The sequence below is a fragment of the Cydia pomonella genome, chromosome 2 (genome assembly GCF_033807575.1).
Source record: "Cydia pomonella isolate Wapato2018A chromosome 2, ilCydPomo1, whole genome shotgun sequence".
Taxonomy (NCBI): Eukaryota; Metazoa; Arthropoda; class Insecta; order Lepidoptera; family Tortricidae; genus Cydia; species Cydia pomonella.
This window is the reverse complement of record NC_084704.1, coordinates 6,336,623-6,363,978: the sequence shown is the minus strand read 5'-3', so window position 1 is coordinate 6,363,978 and position 27,356 is coordinate 6,336,623. Positions and strand designations below refer to the sequence as shown.

General features: G+C 36.7%; 1 protein-coding gene and 1 long non-coding RNA gene across 2 annotated transcripts in view; one reads left to right on the top strand and one right to left on the bottom strand.

Moving 5' to 3' along the window:
• Nucleotides 1–25,821, bottom strand: part of LOC133532494 (F-box/LRR-repeat protein 7) — a 93,242-nt gene extending 67,421 nt beyond the window's left edge. Inside the window, exon 1 of the mRNA XM_061871205.1 lies at nucleotides 24,974–25,821. The gene's annotated coding sequence lies outside the window, so the exon portion shown is untranslated. The remainder of the gene's footprint in view (nucleotides 1–24,973) is intronic.
• On the top strand, nucleotides 20,911–22,108 carry LOC133532503 (uncharacterized). Its single transcript, XR_009801709.1, has 2 exons — nucleotides 20,911–21,518; nucleotides 21,940–22,108. It is a non-coding gene; the product is annotated as an uncharacterized LOC133532503 (long non-coding RNA).
• Nucleotides 25,822–27,356: the final 1,535 nt, after the last annotated feature.

Sequence of the window (27,356 nt, the reverse complement as noted above, 5' to 3'; positions counted from 1 at the left end):
CTTTTATGTCTAAAATAAGTGTTCAACTAGCTGTTAACAGCCGAAGAAGGATGTAACCTATTACAAGCGCCATTTGACGTTCCCTTCATTTTATTACAAATTGCATTGGATTAGATAAAAGACTGCCGAGAGTACTAATTTGAAAACAACTACGGCGGAGATGAAAAAGGGGTTAGCTGTTTGACCTGTACAAGTGTACATACTCGTAAATATGTCTGTCTCTGTGTTCAAGAGGGAGGAATATCTTTGCGATCCCAGCGAAATAACGGTAGTTTTTCTATGCAATTCCATTTCGGGAGAAAACGTTTTCCACAAACTAAATCTTAACAAATCGCTTTGATTTTGATGTCGATCGCTATTCTAGGTTTAGCTTTAAAAAAAATGTTTTTAAGTAATTTGCAATTTTGAAAAAATGGAAAATCGACAAACCTAGTTTTTGAAAATGAGAATGGAAAATATTTAGGAGTGGAAAAACGTTTTCTCTTTTTTTATGGACGACCACGTGATATACTTGCCTCTTAATGATGACTACAAAATGCCAGACGTTATTGCAAATGTCATAGGAAACGTAAAGATAAAATACATATAAATATTACGATCCTACTGTATTAAGCCAAACTATTTTGAGTAACTCAAACACGGAATTCATGGAGATAATATGGCGGAAACAAAACAGTAAAATCATTTTGCAGTCGCGTTTTACTCTTCTAATCGTCCAATCCCGTTCACGATGGACATAAACTCTGGCATGACAGACAATGGAATATTGCAGAATGTCAACTAGGAATTCCATATAGCTGCACGCACATGATAGCCGCCTGAGGCCCATTTCTCGAACGGTATTAGTAATTTTATTAGTCCACGAACTGTGGGTTACCATGGCAACACACTAATAATATTAAACTAATACCGTTCGAGAAACGGGCCCCTGTAGTCATACTCATAATACGTCAGGACTCAAAATTTTAGAAAAAACCGGACAAGTGCGAGTCGGAACCGCTCACCTAGGGTTCCGTACTTAGTAGTGTTTTTATTTAGCCGCAACAACAATACATCATCTGTGAAAAATTCAACTGTCTAACTTCATGAGATGCACGCAAAGCCTGGTGACAGACGGACAAACGGACGGACAGCGGAGTCTTAGTAATAGGGTCCCGTTTTACCCTTTGGGTACAGAACCAAAAAAAGGTGGAGGTAGTAAGAATGTTTGTGAACCTCAGCGAATTTAAACGAAATACATATTTATTAATAATTAACATATTGTACCTTCTGTGTAGTTTTATTAGAAACCAGCGTACCTACCTCTCCCTCAAACGAGTTATTAAAAAAGTCGTAATTGTACCTTATTCGTAATTATTTCTACATACCTCATAGCTATATATTAAGTTTATGTTTCATGGCGCATTAGATTTATTTGTAAAGTTCTGGCAACATATCGTTACCTGAGTAACTCGTAAGACGAGCCTCAGTGAGCTAACTGTATGGCTTAAACAATTTGTCTAAAAATGTCCTATGATATAGGGAGCGTACATGAACTGTAGGAGGCAACACAGGAGCCGTCAGAATTTTTGCGCGAGGCGTAAACGTTTATGGTTCCAATATAGCCCACAAGATGGCAGAACCTACTATGTACAAGAAAACGTACGAGAACAGTAGATGGCAGCACTTGCTTTGGTGTGAAGTGTAAACATACAGTGCAGTGAGCTACGAAATTGCATGGAGAAATTATGAATGAATTCATTAATAAAGTCATCATGCACTTTTGTGGCTGATGGTACATGTTTATGATTCCGATTTAGGCCAGAATATGGCAGACCCTCCAACGCGCACGGTCCCTTTATTTACTAAACATATATTTTTACTCGTCTTTTTTTTCAAATTTATGCATAATTTAATAGAACTGCCAAAGTACTACAAGCGTGTAGTCAAGTTTCTGTCCCATTATGTTCTCTGCGGCCGCACCATACATATTTATCACCCCGGCCAGCTTGTAATCGCGGCTCTAAAAGCTCGAGTAACCGCGAAACTGGATATCTCAAGACATTTACCTCCATTTATCGGACAGTTTTAGCGTCAAAGTGATTTGCGACATTTTTGCTAACATTTTTAACATAGTCTATGTGATGTTTAATTATACGGTATCATAGAAAGTAAAATGTTTCATTTTGAACCTTAACTTATAGACTATAAAGGCGATAAGTTTAGGAATATTTTGTACGTTTATTGGCCTCTTAGAGTGTTAAATTATGGCTATCTGTCGACTTTTGTTTCTGAAACGGTTGTACTTAAATGATATACAAAATGCTGCTATAAAACGGATTTAAACAGCATTTGCCTTTATTTGTCACTTTGACATATTACCATTGAAAGACTCATTTTAGTTTGGATGCGAAATCTATCTATGTAAACATAGTAACAGTGTTGCCAGGGCTCTGGAGTCATAAGTTACGTTTCGTTTCCCTAAAAGTCACATTTTTGCTGCTTAAGTCACATTTTTAGGATTCCGTACCCAAAGGGTAAAAACGTACCGTAAACATAAAAACTATTACTAAGACTCCTCTGTCCTTCTATATATCTGTCTGTCACCAGGCTGTATCTCATGAACCGTGATAGCTAGCTAGCTAGCAGTTAACATTTTCACAAATGATGTATTTCTGTTGCCGCTATACTATAACAACAAATACTAAAAACAGAATAAAATAAATATTGAAGAACTCTATTACAACAAACGTGATTTTTTGCCGTTATTTGTTCGATATTACGGATTGTTACGGAACCCTTCGTGCCTTCGCTTAAGCGCCAATTACATTCACACTTCCCGATTTCGGGTCCGAAATCAGTCCCGATTTCGGGCCTGATAATCGTTTTCGTTTCACGGAATACCAGCACATCCTTAACAATATTTGAAATGTAAAAAATAATTTGTCTCTAATTGCCAAAAATGTTTGATATTTTTGGATATGAACCATTTTTTTGCTTGCTTTAATTATCATTATAAAAGTACTATCATTTATGTAGTAAAATACAATATTCATTTATTGCGTTATCGTCTATCGTACCCAAACATGACAATTTATATTACATTAAAAATTTAACACTTCAGAACTATTATAATTATTTAACATTAAAAATGCACAACGTTAATATTTAAGTTGCGCCGGCGGTCTACTGGCTTCAATGACATTGTAACAGTTTTTCGATCAGGTCACGTGTCCGTCTTACGGATTTTCAATCTGACGAATCTGTCGGTTACGTGGCCTGTCGCGAGTTTAACATTTTTTCCCCATCACAAAAAGTGTACAGCGCCGCTAAAGAAGTTTTCACTTCAAAAATGCCCAAAAACTAGCGTCACCAATTTGTACCTATTCTTGCGTCCGCGTCCGCACCTCCATTTTATCGGTAATAATCGGTGGTTGAATTTGGCAGCCAAATTGGCATTTGCGTCCGCACGGCCTGGGGCCTGCCGCGACAACCAAAATCATTAAGACTGACGCGGTTAGAGCCCTGGGCGGCTACCGGGAAAATCGAAATTCGTCAATTGCGGGCATTTTTCTCTGTCACTCTAATTACGTCTTAGTGAGAGTAAAAGAGAAAGATCCCCGCGATTTGCGAATTTCGGTTTTCGTGGTAGGCCCCCTGATTAGATCGGACAATTTCATCAGATTGGCGAAAAATTGTCTCGTCTGGACACGGGTTCAAGGGCTAGTAAACTTGGGTGCGATCTTAAATAATACGAATTGCAAAACTAAACTTAAGTATCCAAAAATCGACTAGCTTAAAAAGTCACAAAAATTGCCTCAAAATCGTAAGTCACGCACATCTCACACGAGAAGGCGAAAAGTCACAAAAAATGTGACTTTTGTGACCATCTGGCAACGCTGCATAGTAATGTAAACTAAATGTGTACATTTAATACAAGCGAATATTTAAACGGTAGTTAAATAGGACCTAAGAAGTATATAGACATAAATTTTGCTTAGAAACACAATAAAAATCCTCTTTATCGCACAACCTCAGAATAAATGTACATGGAAACACATATAATACAATTAACACATGAAGATAGGGGTAAACAACAGGCGGCCTTATCGCCACAGAGTGATCTCTTCCAGACAACCAAATACCAGAAATATTAACCAAACAAAATATTTTTGGCCAGCAACACACAAGTTACGAGATACGAGATTTATATTGTAACTGTCAACTCAACTCGAGCGTTGACAGTTACTATAAAAAGGTCGTATCTCGCAATGTCATGTAATGTTATGTCTCATAATGTTTCCAGTGCATTGCTGCTCCGTGAATTAATTATGGGGACATAGTTAAGTGTAACTTAAAAAACTTCTTAATTAATGATTACACGGATAAAGTCTATATATATTTGGTTTAATTTCACGCCCGTATTGGATTTACACACTGTATTTGAATGCTTGGGTAATAACTCTGAACGGGCCAATGTTCTGTACTATTCCAAATGACGTAATGCGACCGCTATTATAATTTAAAAGTTTTGTTAATATGTAAGATTATGTACAGTAAAGTTTTGATCAATAATTGCCTTAATTATACATTGAATTATAATTAAAATCTTACCGGTATGACCGTTAAAACTTTCCGTGTCATTTTATGCCTAACTGCGACAAAGTCGTAAAAGATAAGTATGCGACTTATGAGATGGAAAACACATTAATGTCCCATTCCGATACTTGCTGTCACTTTCTAGCAAAGATAGCACGAAAGGCAACTTAAACTTAAGGTGCCATAGGTTACAATACGGTTGCCAAAATTTTAAATACCAATCTTGAGAGCTTTCTCTAGTGTCTTATTCGATTTTAATTACCAATCTTGAGGGCTTTCTCTAGTGTCTTATTCGATTTTAAATACCAATCTTGAGGGCTTTCTCTAGTGTCTTATTCGAATTTAATCCTAATTTTTCGACTTTCGCTCGATAGAAAAATATCACGAATATAAGTCTAAACCGCGCTTTAAACATATGTAACAATTTATGCACAAACGCTAAAAATATGAAAATACCTTCTAAAAATGTTTAAAAACTTAGTTACTAGTTGGGAGTTTTCGTTCAAAAATATGATATCCGCGGTTCCGAGCTCGTACATCCATCTCGCTCTCGCTTACGCTCACTAAGAGTGAGAGAAGAGCATGAACACGGGGAGCCATAAAAGGAAGCGTGAAATTGTGTTCCATTCATCCACAAATCATAATATCTTTTTTCTACTCTAATTCCTACTCTAGAAATTGTACCTGGTTATTTAATCGTGTACATGGTGTAGCTTTAATTACGAATTTAATGAAGGTCAAAGCTCGGACGGACCTTGAGAGCTACCAATTTGACTCCCATGTATCAATCAGCAGGTACAATCCGCATCAATAGTAGCGGATGAACAAAGCGCCAAAAGAATCTGCTAATCAATCGCCAAAAGAATCTGCCACCCAAACGCCAAAAGTATCTGCCACCCAAACGCCAACAGTAACTGCCACCCAAACGCCAAAAATATCTGCCACCCAAACGCCAAAAGTAACCGCCACCCAAACGCCAAAAGTATCTGTCACCCAAACGCCATAAGTAACTGCCACCCAAACGCGAAAAATATCTGTCATCCAAACGCCAAAAGTAACTGTCACCTAAACGCCAATAATATCTGCCACCCGAACGCCAAAAGTATCTGCCACCCAAACGTCAAAAGTATTCAAATAGAGATATTTTTCTACAATTCACATCCAAAAGTATTTGCCACAGTATAATGGTTTTACATATCGAGACAATCCTCTAAGAACCAATTAAATTACTTTCTATTAAAATATTTAAATTTGTCACATTTGTTTGTTTGCCAGAGGGCGCCACAAGTTTTCTGAAATTGTCATATTACTTGGAAATTTCGACCCATCAACCTATGCCACCGAGACCAGGTTGCCGAGCCGTTCAGTTCAGGCATCTGTCGCGTAAACGGAGGGCGCAGGTTCTATTCCAGCCCTGGAGGCCTTGGTCATATTTTCCTTTGTAAGATGACATTCATTTCGTTTTTATCCAAACATATCTCGTTTGTTCAGGTATTAGAGATACTTTTGACGTGTAGTTTGATGTACTTCTGATGCTGACTGTACTGAACGCGACAACCTGTATAATTTGAAGTTTAACTTTATAATTCCACTTTATATAAACATATTAATTGATAAGTAGATCCCTAAAAGTAACAGAAATACTAAGCCACACAAAATCATTAACATATATTCAACCCTGGGATAAAGTTTAACTGTGTACATATTTATGCCCGTCGTTGAACACGGCTTTACAATAACAATAAAATGCTTTCTTCCATTGTTTATCCATCGGCTTTGGTCGTGACTGAACCGAATCAGCATATCAGATCTGAAGCTAAATATATAAATCACGTTAGCTAATCGCTTCTAAGATATCAATCACGGTTGAGTTAGGAACAGTGTTTTAACTTGGCGAAAGCAGACAAAACTGCCTAATAAACACCAAACTTCAATGTTCCTTATTTTTCACTTTTTTTTCTTAACAATGTAAAAAAGACGTAGGGTTTAATAATTTGAAAAACTCTTTAGTGCCAATCTCCAATCTAGTGTATAATGTGTTGGTAAAAGTTAATAAAAGTGTTCTAAGCTATCTGCCTGACTCTAATTTTAATATACCTACATCAAGAATTATATCTCGAGACGATATGAAGCGGATCTGTCAGTATTTAAAGTGCGTTTTTGTTAGAAGAAACGAGACTTTTGACACTGACATATCTGATCAAAATCGTATCCAGATCAGTTTTTTTAAGTGTATTATAATTAAAATCAGGCCGTATGTCACATTTGTTTGATTATATTTCCATTCCAATCAAGTATCTAGATTAAACGCTATATCACGCTAAAAAACGTAAGGCTTGTCACATTAACTTAATTTCATAAATTCTAGATTGAAGCAACTTACCGCCTTATTAAAAAAACTTCTGTAGTTTTTTGCCATTTTTCTAACAAACGTCAAAACGACAGATAGGGAATGGAACAATATCCATCCATTGCTTGTTAGATCTAACTGACGTTGTGTTTTTGAATATATACCTACTCGTAACGTCATGAATCTATTTATAGTCCGTGTAAGTTAATTTTGCACCGACCTGAACAAAAGAAAGTGTAGTGTCATTATAAACGTCACATTTTCATAGACATTTGACATTAATGATAACATTGCCACACTTTGCTATTGCAAACGCCATGTCGTTGTAGAGTTACCTTGGTCCTACTCTAGTCAAGATACTGATCATAACCAATCTGTGTGAATCGATTACTCAGTTCCCACGAGATGGCGTGAGTTGCGAAATGATGGGTGAAGACACGCGATCCCGATTGTCCGAGTATTCAGTTTACTGCCTTAGTTTGGGAATTGCCCAATTATACGTTATGGGGTGTTAACTTAAACCCAAAATGGCCCCGTTATTGTGAACATTATTGTTTTACGCCTTCAAAATGCTTTTGCGGGAAACTTTTTATCAATACATAAAGTCGTTTCTTGATTGTAAGTTTTATTGCCTTCTGTCGATATTCCAGCTTCCCTGTAAAACTACTTTAGTCTAAATTCGAGTACAAGTGCTTTTTTATATCATTCTTTCCCTTATCCTTATCTAAAACCAAACCGCCTCGCGCCTTCAAGCATCTACTCTTTAGGTACCTACCTAATGGTGAGAAAATGTGAGTTCTCAGATAAATGACTCCTTTTTGGAAAAACAAATGGAATATTCAATGAGTGAAAGGATTTATAAAAAGTGCTTAAACTTGTATTTATGAAGATTTTTGGATCCCATTCCACTACGGCAACAAAGTCACTTAGCAGGTTCATTACCTGCCATAATATATACAAGCTCCACGTTATCGTCCACGTTAACTGACTATAAATGATTCTTCTTCCAACGACATAAAGCTTACAAAAGATTAGTTCAAAGTGTTGATGTTACTTATATGTGGCGCTAAACCTGTGATCTCACTCCAACAGTTAGATAAAAAGAAAGACGGTCGATAACGGTACTGGCAACCTTCGCTAGCCACTACTTATGCTCTAGGCATTCTCATGTCTAATATAGGCAGTTTCACACTAACAGAACCTTAATGTTGTACGTTATAGCGGCTTTTTCAAGGTAATGTTCGGACTTCGCAGTCTGCACAAAAGATTCGTCCTAATTCCGAATTATATTCTGCGTTCAGTTCCCAACATCCCAATGCGGATGAAATAATCATACGCTACAAGTAAAAGGTCCAATACTTTTTTTTATACTTCGTCGGTGGCAAACAAGCATGTGGCCCGTCTGATGGTAAGCAGTCTCCGTAGCCTATGTATGCCTACAACTTCAGGGGAGTTACATGCATGTTGCCCACCCTAACACTCCGCACCCTCCGGCAGGCACACGACACTATGGGTAGCGTCTAGTACTTACTAAATACTTACTACTATAGTTGGCCTAATGAATTTTCCTAAAATTTGGATACAATTTGGTCTGATGCAAGCTGTACACACTCGTCGAGACACCCCGAGACAGACCGAGAACGAGTGTGTACATACTAATCCCTTCTCGTCTCGCTCTTCCTCGTCTCGTCTCTCAGTTCTCCGATTGGATCGGAGCGTTGCCGACGAGTGTATACAGCCAGCATGAAGTAGACCGTGGCACAGATTAGAGTGTGGAACGCGAACATTAAAAAAAAATCAGCAGTTCTAAGTGCTGATTGTCGAGCGAGATGTCACATTTACTTAGTGCTATTGGTATTGATTTAATTATCATGCAGCAAGCCGTAATTTGTAGCCTAATCTATAAATATCCAAAATTCAAAAAAGTAAACGGGCGAGAACTGAAACTCAAAACCGCACTGCAAAAAAACCTTTGTACCTACTATATAACCCCACTCAGACCTTCAACCCCGCCTTAACTTGGGAAAGCCGCATATTAAGTAGTACCATTTCTCCCCACATTCATTACGCTACGAATATCCACTTCAATTGATCTAAAGTTGTCCGCCATTTATCTCACATCTGACGCGTTTGTTTATGCACCCAGTTCTGCTAAAGCCGTGTGTACACGATCTGTACGACCAATACGGCCATTGATATTCACAAGCTTTTAATTAAAGTGCGTGGGATGTTGCTAGTCGGACATCATCGATCCCATGTTGACCAGAAACAACTTTAAACGACATTTGGACTAGGACTCATGTGTTTACTCAAGGTTCATCGAAGCTAATTGGTTAGAAATAGAGGCGTTGACCGCTCCGATATATCTAATGAGGACTATATTTAAAGCAGTACATGCATATTCTTTTTAGCCTAACTGAATCCGACAAACACCGAACCGATCGGAATTAAATAAGGGCCGGTACAAACTTTTTTGTTTTCTTTTCAACTTTCTCCAATGCGGATCTGATGCCCGTATCTATTTGATCAAATTAGGTTAAGTATATCAACTGAATCATCTCAATCTATAATAGGTTGTTTTTTATCAGTTTAATTTACTCGTAAATGTTTTCCAAGTTTGAAGAGAAACTATTTAAATTTTACTATATTTGCCATTCTTTCGGTTATCGCACTTATCCCTACTAATCCCTGCTAATAAATGCGATTGCAAACTCTGTCTGTCTGTTACCTCTTCAGGCTTAAGCGGCTGAACCGATTTAGATGAAATTTCGTATGGAGATAGTTTGATGCCCGGGGAAGGACATAGGATAGTTTTTAACAATCATCATCTTCTTTCCACACATACAAAGTCGCGGGCAGAAGCTAGTAATTATTTATATAAATATGTAGGTAGTAAAAAAGATGCCCTGAAACTATGAACACAATGTAGTATCAGATGTTATGAGAACCAAGCTCAAGTAAACGCCGTGTGCGCAGCTTTATAGTAGAAGAGGCTGGCCGTTTAATGAAGGTGTTTTACAATTAAAAGCGGATCAGCGTTCATTCGCTTTACTGGCATAACTAATCACTAATTGAAGGTTGTGGATACTTTCTCTCCAGATTGCTCCGGGAGCGACCAGTTGGCAAATTGACCAGCCTGTCTCCTGTCAGGGTGATTTATGCGATATTAGTATTAAGGAAAACAGTATATAATAACAATAATCTGAGTTTACTGCTGAGAACATGGCTAAGAATTATATGGAAAATATTTTAATGTGCTGAGTTTACACTCCTGCCAGGGTGATTTATGCGATATTTATTAGTATTAAGGAAAACTGCATATAATAACAATAACCTGAGCTTACTGCTGATAATATAGCTGAGACATATATGGAAAATATTTTAATGTGTTCAGTTTACACATTTGTTATTCGCCTTTGCAACAACTTACATTAAATGAATGATAATGGATTTTTAGGACAAATTTCATTAACATGATCCCGAATTTGTTTATTTAGTGCGTGTAGCTATGTGAAAAGGAAGCACTTTTTCCAAAACATCGCTCTCAGTGTTGCACTTAAATTTATTAAACATTATTATGAAATGACTAATTTAACCACCATTAGTACTAACACGCTGCACTGGAAGGTCACCGACATAAACGTCAAACTCTCTCAAATAATTATTAAACGTTAGACTACCGGATGTTCTAACATCAGCTATAAACGGCTACTGCTTGTTAATATAAATTCACATAAGTGTATGGAGTAATTGAAGTACTGATTTAGTGTAAGCTCTTGGCCTATAATTCCCGTCACGTACTCTATGAAGAGAAACCTGAAGTGAAATGTCGATTTCTAGATTGATACTTAAATACATATTTTCATTAGTGGTCGGACAAATTGAAGCTTAGGGTGAGGTCTCAATTCCTCCGTTCCTAATCTCAGTATTAATTGTGAAGTCATATTTTATTGCAGATAAATTTAAATATGCGATTACTGAAGCATACTATACACCAGACTGGGTCTGTCCAATGTCCAACTAAAGCAAATGCCCCTTACTAAGGACTATTAGACTTCGGGCTTACATAAACGGTGCGAGAACTCGCATGCGAGTTTCATTACATTGCGGTATTTGATCGGTCGGCTGAATTGGATGTAACCTCAATAGTCCGCAATGTAACTCAAATCGCATGCGAGTTAGCGCCCCGTTTAAATGAGTCTTTGCTCTAGCAGGTGCGACCGTGCCGAAAGTTTTATGTTATATTATTGGACATATATAAAATTATATACATTATACACAATTATATACATTATACCCAAAGGTGCTGCTGACCAATAGTTCTAGACGCTTAAAGATACTTGAAGTGTGCTTAAAGGAAACTATCATGAGTACAAAAGAGGTAAACTACGAATGAAAAAACATGACCACTTTTGAGATTTATAGCAGCCACCAGCGGCTGCTTGAAGAAGAGCTGTATTCAAGAGATACGGTGGGTAATTACTGATTATATCTTGGAATATATTGATACAAATGCAAATAATTGACGCAATCACATATTCTTCTGAATCCATTCCAATTTTAATCGCATATTTTATATTTCACAGGCAATCTTATTTTCATTGTAGATCTGTGTTGCTACCTAACAAAAACCTTGTAGCGAAAAAGTTTTAAGTAAGTATAGTAAGAATTTTCTGAAATTACGCCTTAGACCCTAAACTGTTAAACCAAAGCCTTTGTTTCTTTTACGCAGAGCGGTCAGCTCTCGTGTTAGGCACGTGCTAAAGCAACAATATCGTTTAAAAAGCAACTGTATCTCGATAGTATTAAGGTTCAAATTTATGTAACAATCAAAAACGCAAGTGCCAAAAACAACAGGGCACTATATTTAGAGATAAGAAAACTAGTTATCTCCGAATGGGTTGTTTCATGAATTTGAACCATATAAATAGGTCAGTAAATTTGTTTTTTAAACGGCTTGTTCCCGTGTACTTGACGGCGTTTTTAGAAGTAGCAGAAGTACTCGCTGCATAAAGGAAACAATACCTTTTGTTTAACAGATTAGGGCCCCAGCCGAAAAAATCTTCAGATCTAATTAATATACCTGGTATATGAAATCGATGACTATGCAGTATAAACTAAATATGAGTACGATATAGTCAAGTTAAATTTTTTATTTATTTAATCTGGAACCTCCGGGCAGGAATCACTTTTACTATAAAATAAACAATAAATAAATATTTGGAGACAATCTTACACACATCAACCTAGCCCCAAACTAAACAAAGCTTGTAGTATGGGTACTAGACAATATACATACGTGTCTAGATAAATACATACTTTTATACATAGAAAACACCCATGACTCAGGAAGAAACATCTGTGTTCATTACGCAAATGAATTACCGGGATTCGAACCCTGGACATCGGCTTCATAGGCAGGGTCACTACCCACTAGGTCAGACCGGTCGTCTAACTATGAAAACTTAATTGTCTATGTGATAAAATAGTAAAAGCGAGTAGCGACAAACTTGTACCACATACCACATACCAAGACCTACTTCGGCCCGCGGAACAAACAATGCATCGACGAACCTCGAGCAACTAGTTCATAAGGGTCAAATCAGATATACTCGTAAGTGTATCAGAAATATGAAAAACACCGTTATTAAAACCTTCACTACGTTATTCATTTTTGACGCATACATATTAAACGACTTCGTTAGTTCAGTTATTAGCGCATTTTATCTCTTTCTAGCCCCATTTATGAAGCAAAACGTGTTTTATCATTCTGTCACTTTATCCGTCGATCGGAGATAACCGACAATCTCTCCATAACGACTTATGCGTCTAGTTTTTTAGCTTTCTTGCGTCCTTTTAAAATCTGTCGCTAGAATACTGGCCATTTCTTTCCTAATACGAAAGGAATGATGTGTTTTTGAAATAATAATGCTTTTACGTCTTTTTGGTATGATAGATATGGTGTCTAGACGGCCTGGCTTTAACTCATACTTCCTGCTATTAGACGTGTCTTCTGTGCAATGTCGAGCTAAGAGCTATAAAGTCAGGTAACTTGAGCATTAAGTAGTTACGTTCGTCCATTTCATCCTGAGGGACTCCGTACTTTGATTGGCAGTTGCTACCGTCACCTTTTGCAAGATAGCTGTTTTAATTATCCATTTATTTTCTGTCGAGATATGACCGAGATGAGAGATGTCAGAAAAAAGTTGAATCTCGAAAGCAATAGGCAAATCAAACTAAATCATTATTTTCTGTCCAAGCCAAAACCTTCCAATATGCTTCCAATCCAATCTATAAATTATTTAAGAAGATAAAAAATACAAACGGAAGTAACAATCTTCTAAAGTGACGCAACACGATATTATCACTTTCTCGGTGTCATTTCCTCAATATGCTCGTCTCAAATGAATGATTCGCTCAAATATTCGACTTATTGGACATTTGAACCATATCAGATAACCCTTTTAATATGTTTTTGCGTGATTTCTAAACATTAACACACTTTTGTCGGCGTCACACTGCCTCGGGTCGGTCGGCCAAGTGATCTATTAAATATGCAAATTTTGAGAACCTTATTGATGGTCTGATTTCGGTATGTCGTTGCCGTAATTTCATTTGTCAAAATCATGCTTGTTTTAACTTTAATATTATACTTGATAGAATTGTTACAATATATACCTATACTTGGTATACGTAAATTTATGTTTACTTACGTGTACCGTTTCAGAGAAAATCATACGTGGCAAGCATTGAAGACTTTATGGAAGTAAAATATTGAAGGAATTGTCATAACAAATATAAATATCTAATTTGAATATAAATTATTTATAACTCATAAATAATTCAAAAAAAAAATCATGCTTGGCAAGGCAAGTGTTATATTCGGCCAATAATATGTGCTTATGTAATTTAAATGAAGTGTCAGATGTCAGAAATGACTTCTTACACACTACTACAAACATATACGTACATATACACGCACACAAACAGAAATTATCGTCCGACAGTCGGCGGGGGTCCGACATAGCTAAAATTATCGGAAGCGGCTTTCCGATATGGGATGTCAGAAACACAGCTGTAGGAGAGTGCAATTGGCATTTAGTCCGCTTTATTTGCGTTATCTATCGTTTTTAAGAATTAAGGATTTATTAAATTCACAAAGAAACACATATCTTACAATTCAGTTTCTTCAGACATCCGATATCGGACCGGACATTGTGAAAACGCTCTTACGGTGAACCTATAACCCTACTGTAAAAACGTATTTATCGTTATAATAATTCCCAATTTAAATACAATACCGAGAAGTAAAGAGGAAGCTGTTTGCCAACGTTTCTTTCCGACACATTTTTTACATGCAACAAAGTTAGTCTTAACTGTCAATACAGACAATACATGTTTATTGGAAGCAAAAACCGCTTTGAATACAATGATGAGAGCCTGGCCAGATGTCCGGTTGTGTTAAGTGATTCTGACGTTTATTTATTAGGCGAGACTGTGTTGTGTTTAGCCTAATCAGGCTATTTACAGTCTGAAATGTGCGAAACTTATGCGGTGAGAAAATAATGTTTTCTTGAGGTCTGGTATCGCTATGTTATTACACAATGTCTAGTAAATGATTACAAAAAAAATTTAATGGGAAACATACAGCATATAATAAAACAAAATGGTAAAAACTAATCTAAATTAAAATATATCTAAATAAGGCCCCCGCGGCATTGTGCCAAAGATGCTGGCAGCATTCCCTCGCTGAATGGCAATACTTATGCGCTGCGAGAGAAAGCTGCCAGCTCTCTGGTCACCGGTAGAGTCTATGAGCCTTTTACTCATATCCTTAAATAGTATCTTGGCGCTTGGACCCCACGGCCCTAGTGTCTCGACTCCAAACGCCACAAAGTGGTATTGGGGGCCGAGACTTCGATATTTGGAAACCTTTTTGGTTTCAGCCGCCTTGGCAGCTGCCCCAGCCTTGGCCGAAGTTCTTGGTAGATGGGACGGTGCCAGTGTATCGACGCATGTGGCGTCCCAGACTAGCACTCGACCCATCTTCCATGGGACCAGGGAAAAATTGGATTATTAAACAGTGTTTATTGTTTGGGATATACCGAGTTGTAGTACCAAAGAGTTTAAATTTATTTAAATAAAGGAAAAACGGTTAAAAATTACCGCTTGAACTACCGAAGCTTAGGTACTCAATTGCAGCGAAAAGAGGAAAAATATTTGCTTAAGCACTTTTTTTAAATACTGCTCAATAGAAGTAAAAATATGTTTACGCAAAATATGATCATATTTAATTTTGATCGTATTTAAAGTTACATCTTTATCTAAACTGTACCATAAAGAAGTACCCTCCTTGACATTCTGACGAATTGCCTAATCACGTTGAGAGATAACACCAAAATTAATTCAAGCGAAATAAGTTTATCCATTAGGGCACTTATCTTAACATAAAGCACTGATACGTAATACTTTTAAACTTTTTTTGGAACATGCGATAAATGAAAGTGCCTAAGTTATTTACTTATTTTAACATTTGTCATTTTTTACCACTTGCTGGGGCCGCCTGCACCATGCCTGAACAGACATAGGTACGTAGCCATATAGCAAATGTTTACCAGTAAGTTTATTTGCAATGCAATACCCATCAAAATAGGTATGGAATCAACGAGCTAGTGTGACCCAAGAAAAATGCAGTCGGTAACAAAAGCTGGAAACAAAGGGTCTAGCAGGCTAAGCGAACAAGAAGTGCCCCCAACGACGGATTTTGTCGATATTTCTGGTAGTGTACTGTTAGGTCCTAAGGACCCTCCATGCTTAACATCAGACCTCGATTCTCTTTTGTTTGCGAGTTATTCAGGATAACGTAAAATAATTAGGGTATCATTGAAAGTGTCATATTTTATAAACGATTCAAGTTACGTGAACCAAACAAAATTGTATTTGATAACAATAAAAAAAACTACAAAATGCATATTTTTTACCAGCATCCTGTCCTTAAACTTCATTGCAAAAAATAAAAATATTTTTTTCCTTCCAATTTTTTTTTTACTTTTCGCGGAGGTACACCTCCAAAAAAAATATGCATGAGTAGCCACTAATTCCCACTACATACACATATAAAAATATTTGCACAAATGTTCGTGCTTCATGTAAAAAAAAAACGATTCTCCAATAAGTAGTCACTGGCATTATATGTACAGATAGAAGTACATCAACGATGACGTGTCAGCTTTGATAACATCTGACACATAATATTATCTGCATTTGTTTTTTGCATTTTGTAGTGGAAAATGGAAAACATTAAATGCAAGTCTTGTAAAAAAACATTAAAAAATATCCGTGGGAAACAAAAATGCATAGAAACAGAGCAAGAGGCTGATTTATATAGCAAATGCACTAATATGTTAATTTGCATAAATGATTTATTGTGTGGTAAGTGTCGACTTTTAGTGTATCTTAAAATGCTCAGTCGGGTAATTCCACGAGACTGTAACGTCATTTACCAATTCTTTCGTGTGTGTTAAGTATCCAGATATCTACCTGTAGGGCTACGCCAGACATACATACTTAATTAATGTAAGAACACACGAAAGAATTGGTAACTGACGTTATAGTTAGGGAGGTGGCGAGCATTTCGGTATATGATTTGCACACGTTTCACATCGAGGTAGATTGCAGTTTACGTCAGTACGAATCGATTTGGTCCAGTCAATAATGGTCCTACGTCGCTGCGTTTTCGCGTTACAGCCGATTAAAGTTGTTAAAGAAAAAAGGGGTATCAAATTATTTGCACACGTCTGCCTCTGGGGTTCATGGTCACAAATATCTTGGAAACGAAGAAAATCGAGGAGGCAGACATTCAGGGCTCTGCATTATCATGGGACGGAGTTGTAAAAGTGTTTGAAAAAAAAACTCTACTAAGTCATTTGCACACGGTTCTCATTGCCCCCATTCGATTCATTACGACTCCGTGGATACGAAAAAACATTTGGCAGACACTTTGCTCACTGATATTTAACTTTATAACGGTTTGAAATGGACGTAATCAAGGGGAAGCGGGTATTTTGAAAATCGTTCGTATAGATTCTATTAATTATTTTCAATAATATTCAGTAGATGCAAAATTTTGTATTTGCAGCTTGGCGCGAGTGTCGAGTTGAAAAAAAAAAAAAAAAAAAAAAAAATTAAAATGGTCTGCCTTTGGAATATCAGGGGTCTGAACGTCTGCCGCATCGATTTTTTTCGTTTTCATGATAAATTGAAACATCAGTCCAAGAGGCAGACATGTGCGCATAATATAGCACATCTTTTTTTTTTTTACATTTTTGAAGCGCTGTCAATAGACAACGCAGCGGCATCACGCTGGCAGACTATTTTTCCGTGGTCCTTTTCATTGTTTTTAATCGAACAATTCAAATCTGCCAAGTGTGCATTTCATATACAGTTTTTTAAATAATAAAAATAACTTAAAAAATTGAAAACTTCAAAAGTCAGAGCCCTGGATGTCTGCCTCTTCGATTTTTTGTGTTTACAGGATGACTGTGATCATCAGCCCCAGAGGCAGACATGTGCAAATAATATCGCCCACCTTTTTTTTTTTACATATTTGAAACGCTGTAAATTGACAACGCAGCGCCACCGTGGTGGCAGACGAGGTCCTTTATGTTTCTCAAGGTATCATTATTGCTATTAATAACGTCTGCCATGTGTGCTGATGATATCGAAATTTTGCTCGCCACCTCCCTAACTATTACAGTCTCGTGGAATTACCCAGTCTATAAGGTAATTCTTTAGTTTCAAAATTGACATCTCCAAAAATATTTACACAAACCAGTACCTGTACCTAATCAATCGAACGTCACCCTTTGCTGACAGTAGTAGGTAAATTGTTATTACCGTACCATTTAATATTCAATTGTTATAACAGTACGTAACTAAAATTGATGTTAGCGTTCATAACATAGATGCTTAAATAACTTCATACTAAGAATATTTGAGATAAGTATAACATATTCTTCCGTTTCTTTACGGAATAAGTGATATAAGTTTGTTTATCTGTCGGGTTATTGAAGCTCACGGTGGTTATTCTGGTATAAAGCAGTATATAAAATAGCATTGACCTCATTTCAGCGGATGCTCATCCTTAAAGCCTCAATGTGAAAGTGAGTTAATGTTAATCCTGTTTCAGATGACCATGTTGCGAGGAGAATTATGAGTTGAACACAACCCGGGAACCCAATATTCGTATTATATCAATACATCTTCTGTCAACTTGTTTTAATCTATTTAGGGACAAATTCCTGCACAAACCGAGCTTAAGCTTGAGTAGCGATAGATATATACTTAAGCCTGGACACAAATAATAATAAATAAAATGATTTTATTCGGATAAAAAATCCATAGTTGTTAGTTAAATTTACATTTAACTTATAAAATAGTGTTAGGGGAGTTACAAAATAATTTTAACCTAAGTACATAGTTATAATTACTAAATAATGTTGCATATAAATAACTAAGTAAAAGTAAATAAGGGCATTTATTCGTGTGATGAGCATGGATATTTGTTCCTGAGTCATGGGTGTTTTCTATGTATTTAAGTATTTTTAATATTTATTCATTATATGTATCGTTGTCTAAGTACCCTCAACACAAGCCTTATTGAGCTTACTTTTTTTTTTTTATACTACGTCGGTGGCAAACAAGCATACGGCCTGCCGGATGGTAAGCAGTCTCCGTAGCCTATGTACACCTGCAACTCCAGAGGCGTTACATGCGCGTTGCCGACCCTAACCCCACCCCCCTCGTTGAGCTCTGGCAACCTTACTCACCGGCAGGAACACAACACTATGAGTAGGGTCAAGTGTTATTTGGCTGCGGTTTTCTGTAAGGTGGAGGTACTTCCCCAGTTGGGCTCTGCTCTAGATCTGGAATGACATCTGCTGTGCTGTGCCCTACCACACAAGGCGAGATGACATTCACATTGCCCATACCTCTCTTTTGGACGTAGTTTAAGGACATACCCGGGTCCAATTGTATTGGGTTACTGTGGGACTTAGTCAATTTGTGTAATAATGTCCTATAATATTTATTTATTTATTATTATTATTATTTAAGTAATAATTACTAGGGCCTAAAAGCCACAACAATGTATTTATAAATTGTTTCTCGAATTCATTCTCGGATATAAAACCGCGCTGTAACCCCTCAGGATAAGTAAAAGGGTTTGATAAATATTTATCACTTGGAAGCTACAGGTAGCCATAACTCTTGTGCTCCACAATTTCATTTAACAATGTTCTTATTACCTTGAGAATAAAGTTAAATTCCCCGGACATGGGCATATTATAAAACTGGCTAGATACTACCCATCTTACCCCGCGAGTTACCTATCCGCAATCCCATTGTCCGCTCTATTATTCCCATTCTTTAACGTTATGAGCCAAATATGGAGTTGCTTTGATACGTCAATAAAACGTTGCCTTAGAACTTTCATCGTCCAGACCATTATCCATTGAGACATAGAGAAAATACAGTTGAGAACTGTTATGATCAAAAGAGAACGATCAATACAATGCGTGACATGCACCTGATTATAATAAAGGCTGAGAAAAAATACAAACGTATCGTAGGCTGAATATCGCAGAAAAGATGTACAATTTTGCTTACAGACTGTAACTAAGAAAGCTTAAGATCGCGTGTTTATTACCTTCGCCCTCGGCTCTAGCACGAAAATGGTATGTCAACAGCGACTATCTCGATTCTACATAATTAATTTAGCTTTATTTCCGACGTCTCAATACGGGTTTTGCGGCAGGACCGTTTGACATGCCATTATTGTGTTCGAAATGCGAACTAGCGGGAAATCTTAGTCACTATTAGCGATGGGCAATTTCTGAAACATTTCACATATTTATTTTTATTTTTATATTAAATTTATTTCATTTTTATCTCTCATACATGAAATTTCATTTTACTTTCTGTTATTCGTTGTCCTAATACACCATAATATTCTTAATGTCTTTATTCAGTATTATATACTCCGCTTGACGTTTCATTTTATTGGGCATGCTGTTAATTCCGATTAGAATAATTGTGAACAGTTTTGAGATAATAAAGCAAGCAGAGCTTTAACAAATTCTTTATCTAAACATATTATTTAGCAAAGTCGCCCCGCTCCGTCTATCTGTCTGTTTGCTAAAAACTCCAAAACCAAGAAATATTAAAAGAACTACAAGCGAAATCTTCCATTTGAAACTTACAGGAACTTACATGACATTTAAGTGTAAGTTTCACTTAGGAAACTTACAAGCCACCCATCACTTCTTCTTCACCCACCCATCACTAGTCACTATATATTTTACCTTTTATTATGTAACCGTGGGGAATATAGCCCAAGCCCCTCGCGCATGAGAGGAGGCCTGTGCCCACTAGTTCCCAGCAGTGGGACATATATAGGCTGAATTATTATTATTATATATAATGTAGCCGACCGACCGGTACAGTTTATTATGCAACCAATTTTGGAAATGAGGATTCCTACATTTATTCCACTATATAATAATAATTACATAAACAGCGAACTACGACACAGAGTACTTTTTAGGGTTTCGTACCCAAAGGGTCAAATACGGGACCCTATTACCGAGACTTCGCTGTCCGTCCGTCCGTCCGTCCGTCTGTCACCAGGCTGTATCTCATGAACCGTGATAGCTAGACCGTTGAAATTTTCACAGATGATGTATTTCTGTTGCCGCTATAACAACAAATACTAAAAACAGAATAAAATAAATATTTAAGGGGGCTCCCATACAACAAACATATTTTTTTGCCGTTTTTATAAATAATGGTACGGAACCCTTCGTGCGCGAGTCCGACTCGCACTTGCCCGGTTTTTATAGGACTTTGTTTATTGATGTTATATCCAACTGAATATGACCGGGATATACTATTTGGTTGTTATGCACGGTTTCACCGCTACTACACCGAAAAAAATATTTTTCTACAATACTACCAGAACGTATAGTAGTTAAAAATATAGTTATACCTACTAAAATCCGGTAGTAATAACAAAAAATGTTGTATCGTGTAAAACTTGTTTTTTAAACATCACTGTTTAATTCTAGTTAAATGCAATTTAGTACTGCTTACAATTTCGTTGTATATGTAAAGATGCAAGTGTTGTAAATATTAAACGTTTGTCTCGTTTAATATATGCATCGTAACACTAACTATTGATATGTAAAAATAAAGATACGAGTGTACACGTTACAAGTTATTATGTTATGGCTACTATAATGCATTGTATTCTGAACGAATCAAACAGTTGTGCCAACACCATGGTGTATGCGCCGGTGGCGGGGGAGGGAGAAAGGAATTGCGCAAGTCACGGAACAGCCATTGCCCCAGCGTCTTTCGTTGCGACGGTCGGTGTTTTTATTTACTTAGATCCTGTCCATAATTTAACTGTAAACTAGTACAAGTGTATAGTATAAGTGTGCTTAAAAACTTGTCTGTTTTGTGAACATGGACGAAGACCTAAGAAACCATCTAATAACGTGGAACCTGGAGGAATATACGGAAATTTTCGAAAGTAAGTAAAAAGCTGATGTTATGGTCGAAATTAATGTTTGTCATCACTCGCCTGTATTCATTATTAATAAATAATTATGAATGCTTTGTATTCAATTCCGCTGTAAAATAGTTTTAGCCATATACTCGAGGTGTGGTGTGTAGTTGTACTTACCTAGTTTGTGTTTGATACCTACATAATTATTTCGCGTGATGACATATTTTTGTAACAAAATGGCGTCATTTGATGGCTATGCATTTTATCCATGTCATTTATCGACGAGAGTGATATTATAACTCATGTATTCATAAAACAAGTAGCTTGAGCAGTTCTTTTGCCTTTTCTAACTAGGTTGTTGCACATTAGGGTTGACGCATATATACGTATTTATTAAGTCAAATACAAAAACTATGTTTTAAATTAATTATTTATTTGTTCTCAGGTGCAGCCACTACTCTAAAAGTATAACCAAATCCCTCGTGGGGGGCAGTCTTGTTAACCTAGCCTGCTAGACCCTTTAATTTATACTGTTCTTGATATACTTTAAATAATTTGAAGATGCTTTATAATTATCATTATTTAGAAAACCAATAATAAAGCGTTTGATTTTATTTCTCGTATTATTTTACTTTTAAATTGTCTACGATTTGTGCGGTGTACTGGTTATATATTGTTCACGTAACCAGAACCCACTGTGCTGAAGGGACTTCTAAACGGGCCATATTTTGACTGCAATATGTGGCCGGCAACTATTAGTGTCCCTTTCTAACATGTGAGTAAGAGGACACCAATAGTTGCTGGCCACATATTACAGTGAACATATGGCCCGTTTAGAAGTCCCATAAGCACAGTGCGTTCTGGTAACGTGAACAATATAAAACCAGTACACCGCACAAATCGTTCAGTTACACATACCAAATACCTTGTTATAACAACAGGATAGGAACGTATATGTTACTGTATTATTTAGTAACCATTAACAGACCGGCTAATTGGGTTTACTAAAAGTCTTATACCAACTACTAGGGTGCATGGGTATACATTACATTTCTGCATTTTATGAATTACTATACGCTTCATAGAGTTAACAAATTTAATTTAACCAGAATGGTCTGGTTATGTTTACAAAGTGTCCTGTCGTCACATATACAACAAGACAGTATAGTACAGCTAACCAGATTCTGGTTACCAGTACCAGGTATTTTTTTCAGTGTACCTACCACGGTGACCATCATCTGCGTTGGTCATGATTTCTATATGCTCGTGACTACGATCGAAAGTAGCTGAAGTAGTAGGTAGTAGTGACATCGATAGGCAGGTTAACTTATTCAGTAAAAATTACTTTTAAAGAGATAATTTTTCTTATAAGCTTTTCTTATAATATAACTTTTTGTATGAGTTGAACTTAAGAAATGTACTATATATGGTATAGTATCATAACTGTATATAATGTGAGGTGTGAGAGGAAGTGACAATGTATGGAAATCCTTATTTTAATTAGTCACTCTTCTACATTGTTTATGGTCTAATAGTTCATAAGGGCTGTCTGTATTGTCTGTGGTCCCTTTTTCTTATAACGCACCGGCTGAAGGTTCCTGAAGCTTTTTAATTCGATCACACCGCCACCACTGCCAAGGCTCATCAGAAAGTGGTTCGCGGTAGGCCCTCTGCAGCGTCGACGCGACTAAAATACCCTGATTCATAGTAAGATAAGGGCGTAAGTCAATTAAAAACGTAAAGACACTTCTACTTTTTGTACCTAACAGAGACTGGAAGATACGTCACTGCTGCAGAGTGACTGTATCACCATCCCCATGTAATTTTAAAAATCTCGACAAAATTCCAAAGGTGCCATACCAAACGACTGACCACAGCTGTTGCATGACCATTGATTTAATTTAAGGACAGGCAGCTGAGTCGGGTTTCATTATTAGAATTAGACCGACCGAACCGGGTGTATCTTCCAGTTTCTGTTAGGTACACAAAGTTCAAGTGACTTCACGTTTTCAACTGACTTAAGCCTTTATCTAACTAAGATTTGGGGTATTTTAGTCTTAAAGCAGCCGTCTACACCCTTTGAATATGTATAGGTAGTCTCATAACCTCGTAAGACCCACGGTTTTACCCTTAGTACTAATAGTAATTACTTCAATGTAAATTTAAACCATTTTCAATTGGAACAAAGATTCTTTGTTTTGGTTTGATTTTATTTCAATACAAAAGAATTTCGACCATATTTCATTCACTATTAATTTCAAATTTAAATGTCATTTTTCAAGAGCTGGCGTTAGATTTGTAGATACTAAACTGTATAAATTCTCACACATAATCCGCCCTAGATTTCGTAAAGAAATCGATTTAATTTCGATCGACTATCCATTGTTTAGCTACGAGAAGGAAATAAATAAATAAATAAATATTATAGGACATTATTACACAAATTGACTAAGTCCCACAGTAAGCTCAATAAGGCTTGTGTTGACGGTACTTAGACAACGACAAAATCCTTGGAGGATTTAACAACTGGAGACGCCTTGTCTGTAATTGTCTGTACATAACAGTCTGCCAATATTTGCTGGGGAGGGGCACGTCAAATGTATGGCTATTTTGTACACGTAACGTACAAATAGCCATGTCAGATAAACGTCAGTCCATACAATAAATAAGATCATTGGCCGAGGTTTTCGACAGACCGGTAAGCTCTTAAAGGCAGTCGGTTGTTGAATCCTCCAAGAGAAAGACCGAATCTTGATGCCAAAGGTAGAAGAAGTGACCAAGTGACGTTTGATAGGAATTTGTAGTATAGTTCATAATAAAAATCACACTGGAGTTATATTTAAGAAAAATATGAAACTTATTACAAAAGATACCTACTACTCATAATATGGGTAATTATTCCTACATATTAATATTAAGGTACATACTATAAGCTGTAAAATTAGATACCCACTTTATGAATGAAATTCATTTATAAAGTGGGTAGGTATGCACTTCTGCAGCTGGGTGTACATAGCACACATAAATTTTATAATTACAGGCATGCTGCTATAGCGTGGTCTACTTTTTCAAATCTAGAAATAATACATTAAACACAAAATTAAGTTTCTTCAAAATAGGAGTGTCCAAATCTGGGCTACTGACACCCATGGAGATATAAACATCCATAAGCTGCGGTAACTGATTACTATTAGCGGGCTGTAGATAGATATGCTTGTTTGTACTCGCATGGTATAAGAAAGCTCACTTCAAAAGCATAATGCTCAAAACTTTTCCTCTTATTTGATTGGACCAAACTGGAATAAGGAAGGAAGGAATTCGTGACAAAATGTCAGAGCTCTATGGTAAAATACTCCGTTAATATCTCGCAATAAATTTTATTCTATGGTACTTTGACACAAAATTGTTATATCAGTACGCAGGTTTTGAAAATAAGCCTAAAATAATTTTCCAATAAAATTTACCAATTGTAAACTCACCTATTCGCTGGTCTCCTTTTTTCTTACAGATTTCACGTAGAAAGTGTTTTTCCACATCTTTCAACCCCTCACGAACCCTGCCATAGCACTGATGTCACCACACCTAGTTATCCAGCACTTTTCACTTAACCACAAACTTAACACAACCTTAATTTTAAACTTAACACGTTGAAATTGTTTCAACCCAAACTTTCCCACTTCATACCTCACTTACACGCACTGTTCTGTTTTTGTAAATAGAAATAGGGTTGTTAGTTGAATAAAGTTTTGACGTGTTTTAAATCTATAAAGCGTTTGATGACCCTAAAAGTAGCTTTAGAACTGAGGCTTCGATGCAAAACGAAGCGATCGGTGCGCCCGCGCGCCTCGGTATGCGGCGCGGCTGTTTGTGTGCGTTGGTATGCACGCACACACACAAAGGCATGCTGCACGGTTTTTGTCGATGTCCACGGGGCAAGTAGCGGCAGTTGTGTGGCGTTGTAGCTCGATTTGGTCTTTATTTTTAGGTTGACTTGCTGGAGCTGAAAAATACTTATTTATTATTCAGCTCCAGCAAGTCAACCTAAAAATTTGGGATGTAACGAATGAAGTAATAATTTATATTTTACTGTCGTTGTTACTACGATGATTTGCTTAGTTTAGTACTCTTAATACTAGAGTATTACACGTATTAAGGAAGTAGTAGAGGTAGCTAAAACAACTTCTCCAACCAACCAAGCAAGCTCTCCCTCAACCTCTTCTAGGTAGATAGCAAAAAAAAGTTGCTGAAAAAAGGCAATTTGCTTTTATTACCTACCTCTATCAACTCCTTATTAAGACTTTTATAACTAATAAACATACAAATACATATATGGGCCAAAGCTAGGTAGGTAGTAAAACATGTAAAAAAATTTAGCGTACCTATAATGTAAAAAAAGTGTAACTTTAAACCATATTCAAATAGGTAGGTATATTTAATAAAATCTTTATTATTAAGATAAGCTTTTCGCAACAAAAATGACAAATAATCCCACTATTTAGTAGAAAGAGACGCTAAAGCACAATTTCTTTTATTATTATTGATAGAGCTTTAGCGAATGTTTCCGTTTCAGCTTGGGGAAAAAATCCTATGTCCGGATTGGTTACAGGTAATAATAACTATTTTATTTTATATTGATAGGTATAGGTGATACGATAAGTAGAAAGCTTTTAAGCATAATTTCCAAGTTGCAACGCACTGCATCTCACCTAAGTTTTTCTGAAAGCTGCTGGTCGATGTCCCGCTAGCAAGACTCGAGCTTACCGCTCTCGCTCACACCACTCACTAACCGTACAAAAGAAAGAGACAAGCAGACTTCCCTGCCTTCAGTTAAGATTTGCAGAACTCGAAGTGGTTTTACTGAGGAATTATTAACGATAAGAAATACGGTCGTTTAGGTAATAGCCAGTAGGTTTGAAGAGTGGTTTTAGAGGAGTAGTGCGGTGGGAAAAAATGTGTTTTTAACGCGGTCGGGTTGGCGACTGGTGGGTATCGTTTGTTACGGGGATAGTGGGCTGATTGGTCGCCGTGTAACTAGACTCAGTAAAGTCTGTCAGCTGGGTTGTCAAAATAATAGTTTAAGCTTAAAGTTAGCTTCAGCAAAGTGGATTTAAAGTTTTTAAACCAGTACTTGTGAGTTTTACGGAACTGATGTTCGACCATTTGCCTTTCAGTAAAGGGAAATATAGTGAGGAAACCTTTGCGGTTCTGAGAAGAAATTCAAACACCTATAGAAATATAGTAGAGTAAACTAGACATATAGTAAAGTAGAGTAAGAGTTTGTGTTTTAGTAGAGTAGGAACTCTATGATGATAATGAAAAAAGGAATTATTATAATGGCAGGGCGTTCATTATTAAGAGACTTTCAGACCATGGGGCATTTTTATCTTAACAATTGTTTTAAATTGGGCTCCTTACATGTTATGTGGTAGTGCACATTAAAATTTAAAAAACGTGTCACCATGCATTCAATATAATTTATAAGTGCGAGCCAGATGCAGAGAGATACATATACAGACATCGGAATTTAGGGGGCAAAATTTTATGAGAGGTAGGGAGTAGTTGTTGTTGCTGTAGTCCCTCTGTATCTTATAAAAATGAAATGAAATTTGGTATATGGGGGTTTTTGGAGGTATACAATCGATCTAGATTAGTCTTATGTTTGGGAAAACGCGTGTTTTCGAGTTTTCATGCGTTTTTCTTTCGACGCCGAATATGGTCGCTAATTTCGTGTTGCAGGCCACTGTCCGGCTCGTCCAGCGGGTTAAGACGCGGGCGGCAAGAAACAAACAGTGTTACGGGTTCAAATCCCGCCCGGGGACTTACTTTTTTTTTATATGTTCAAGCTTATATATAATATTTTAA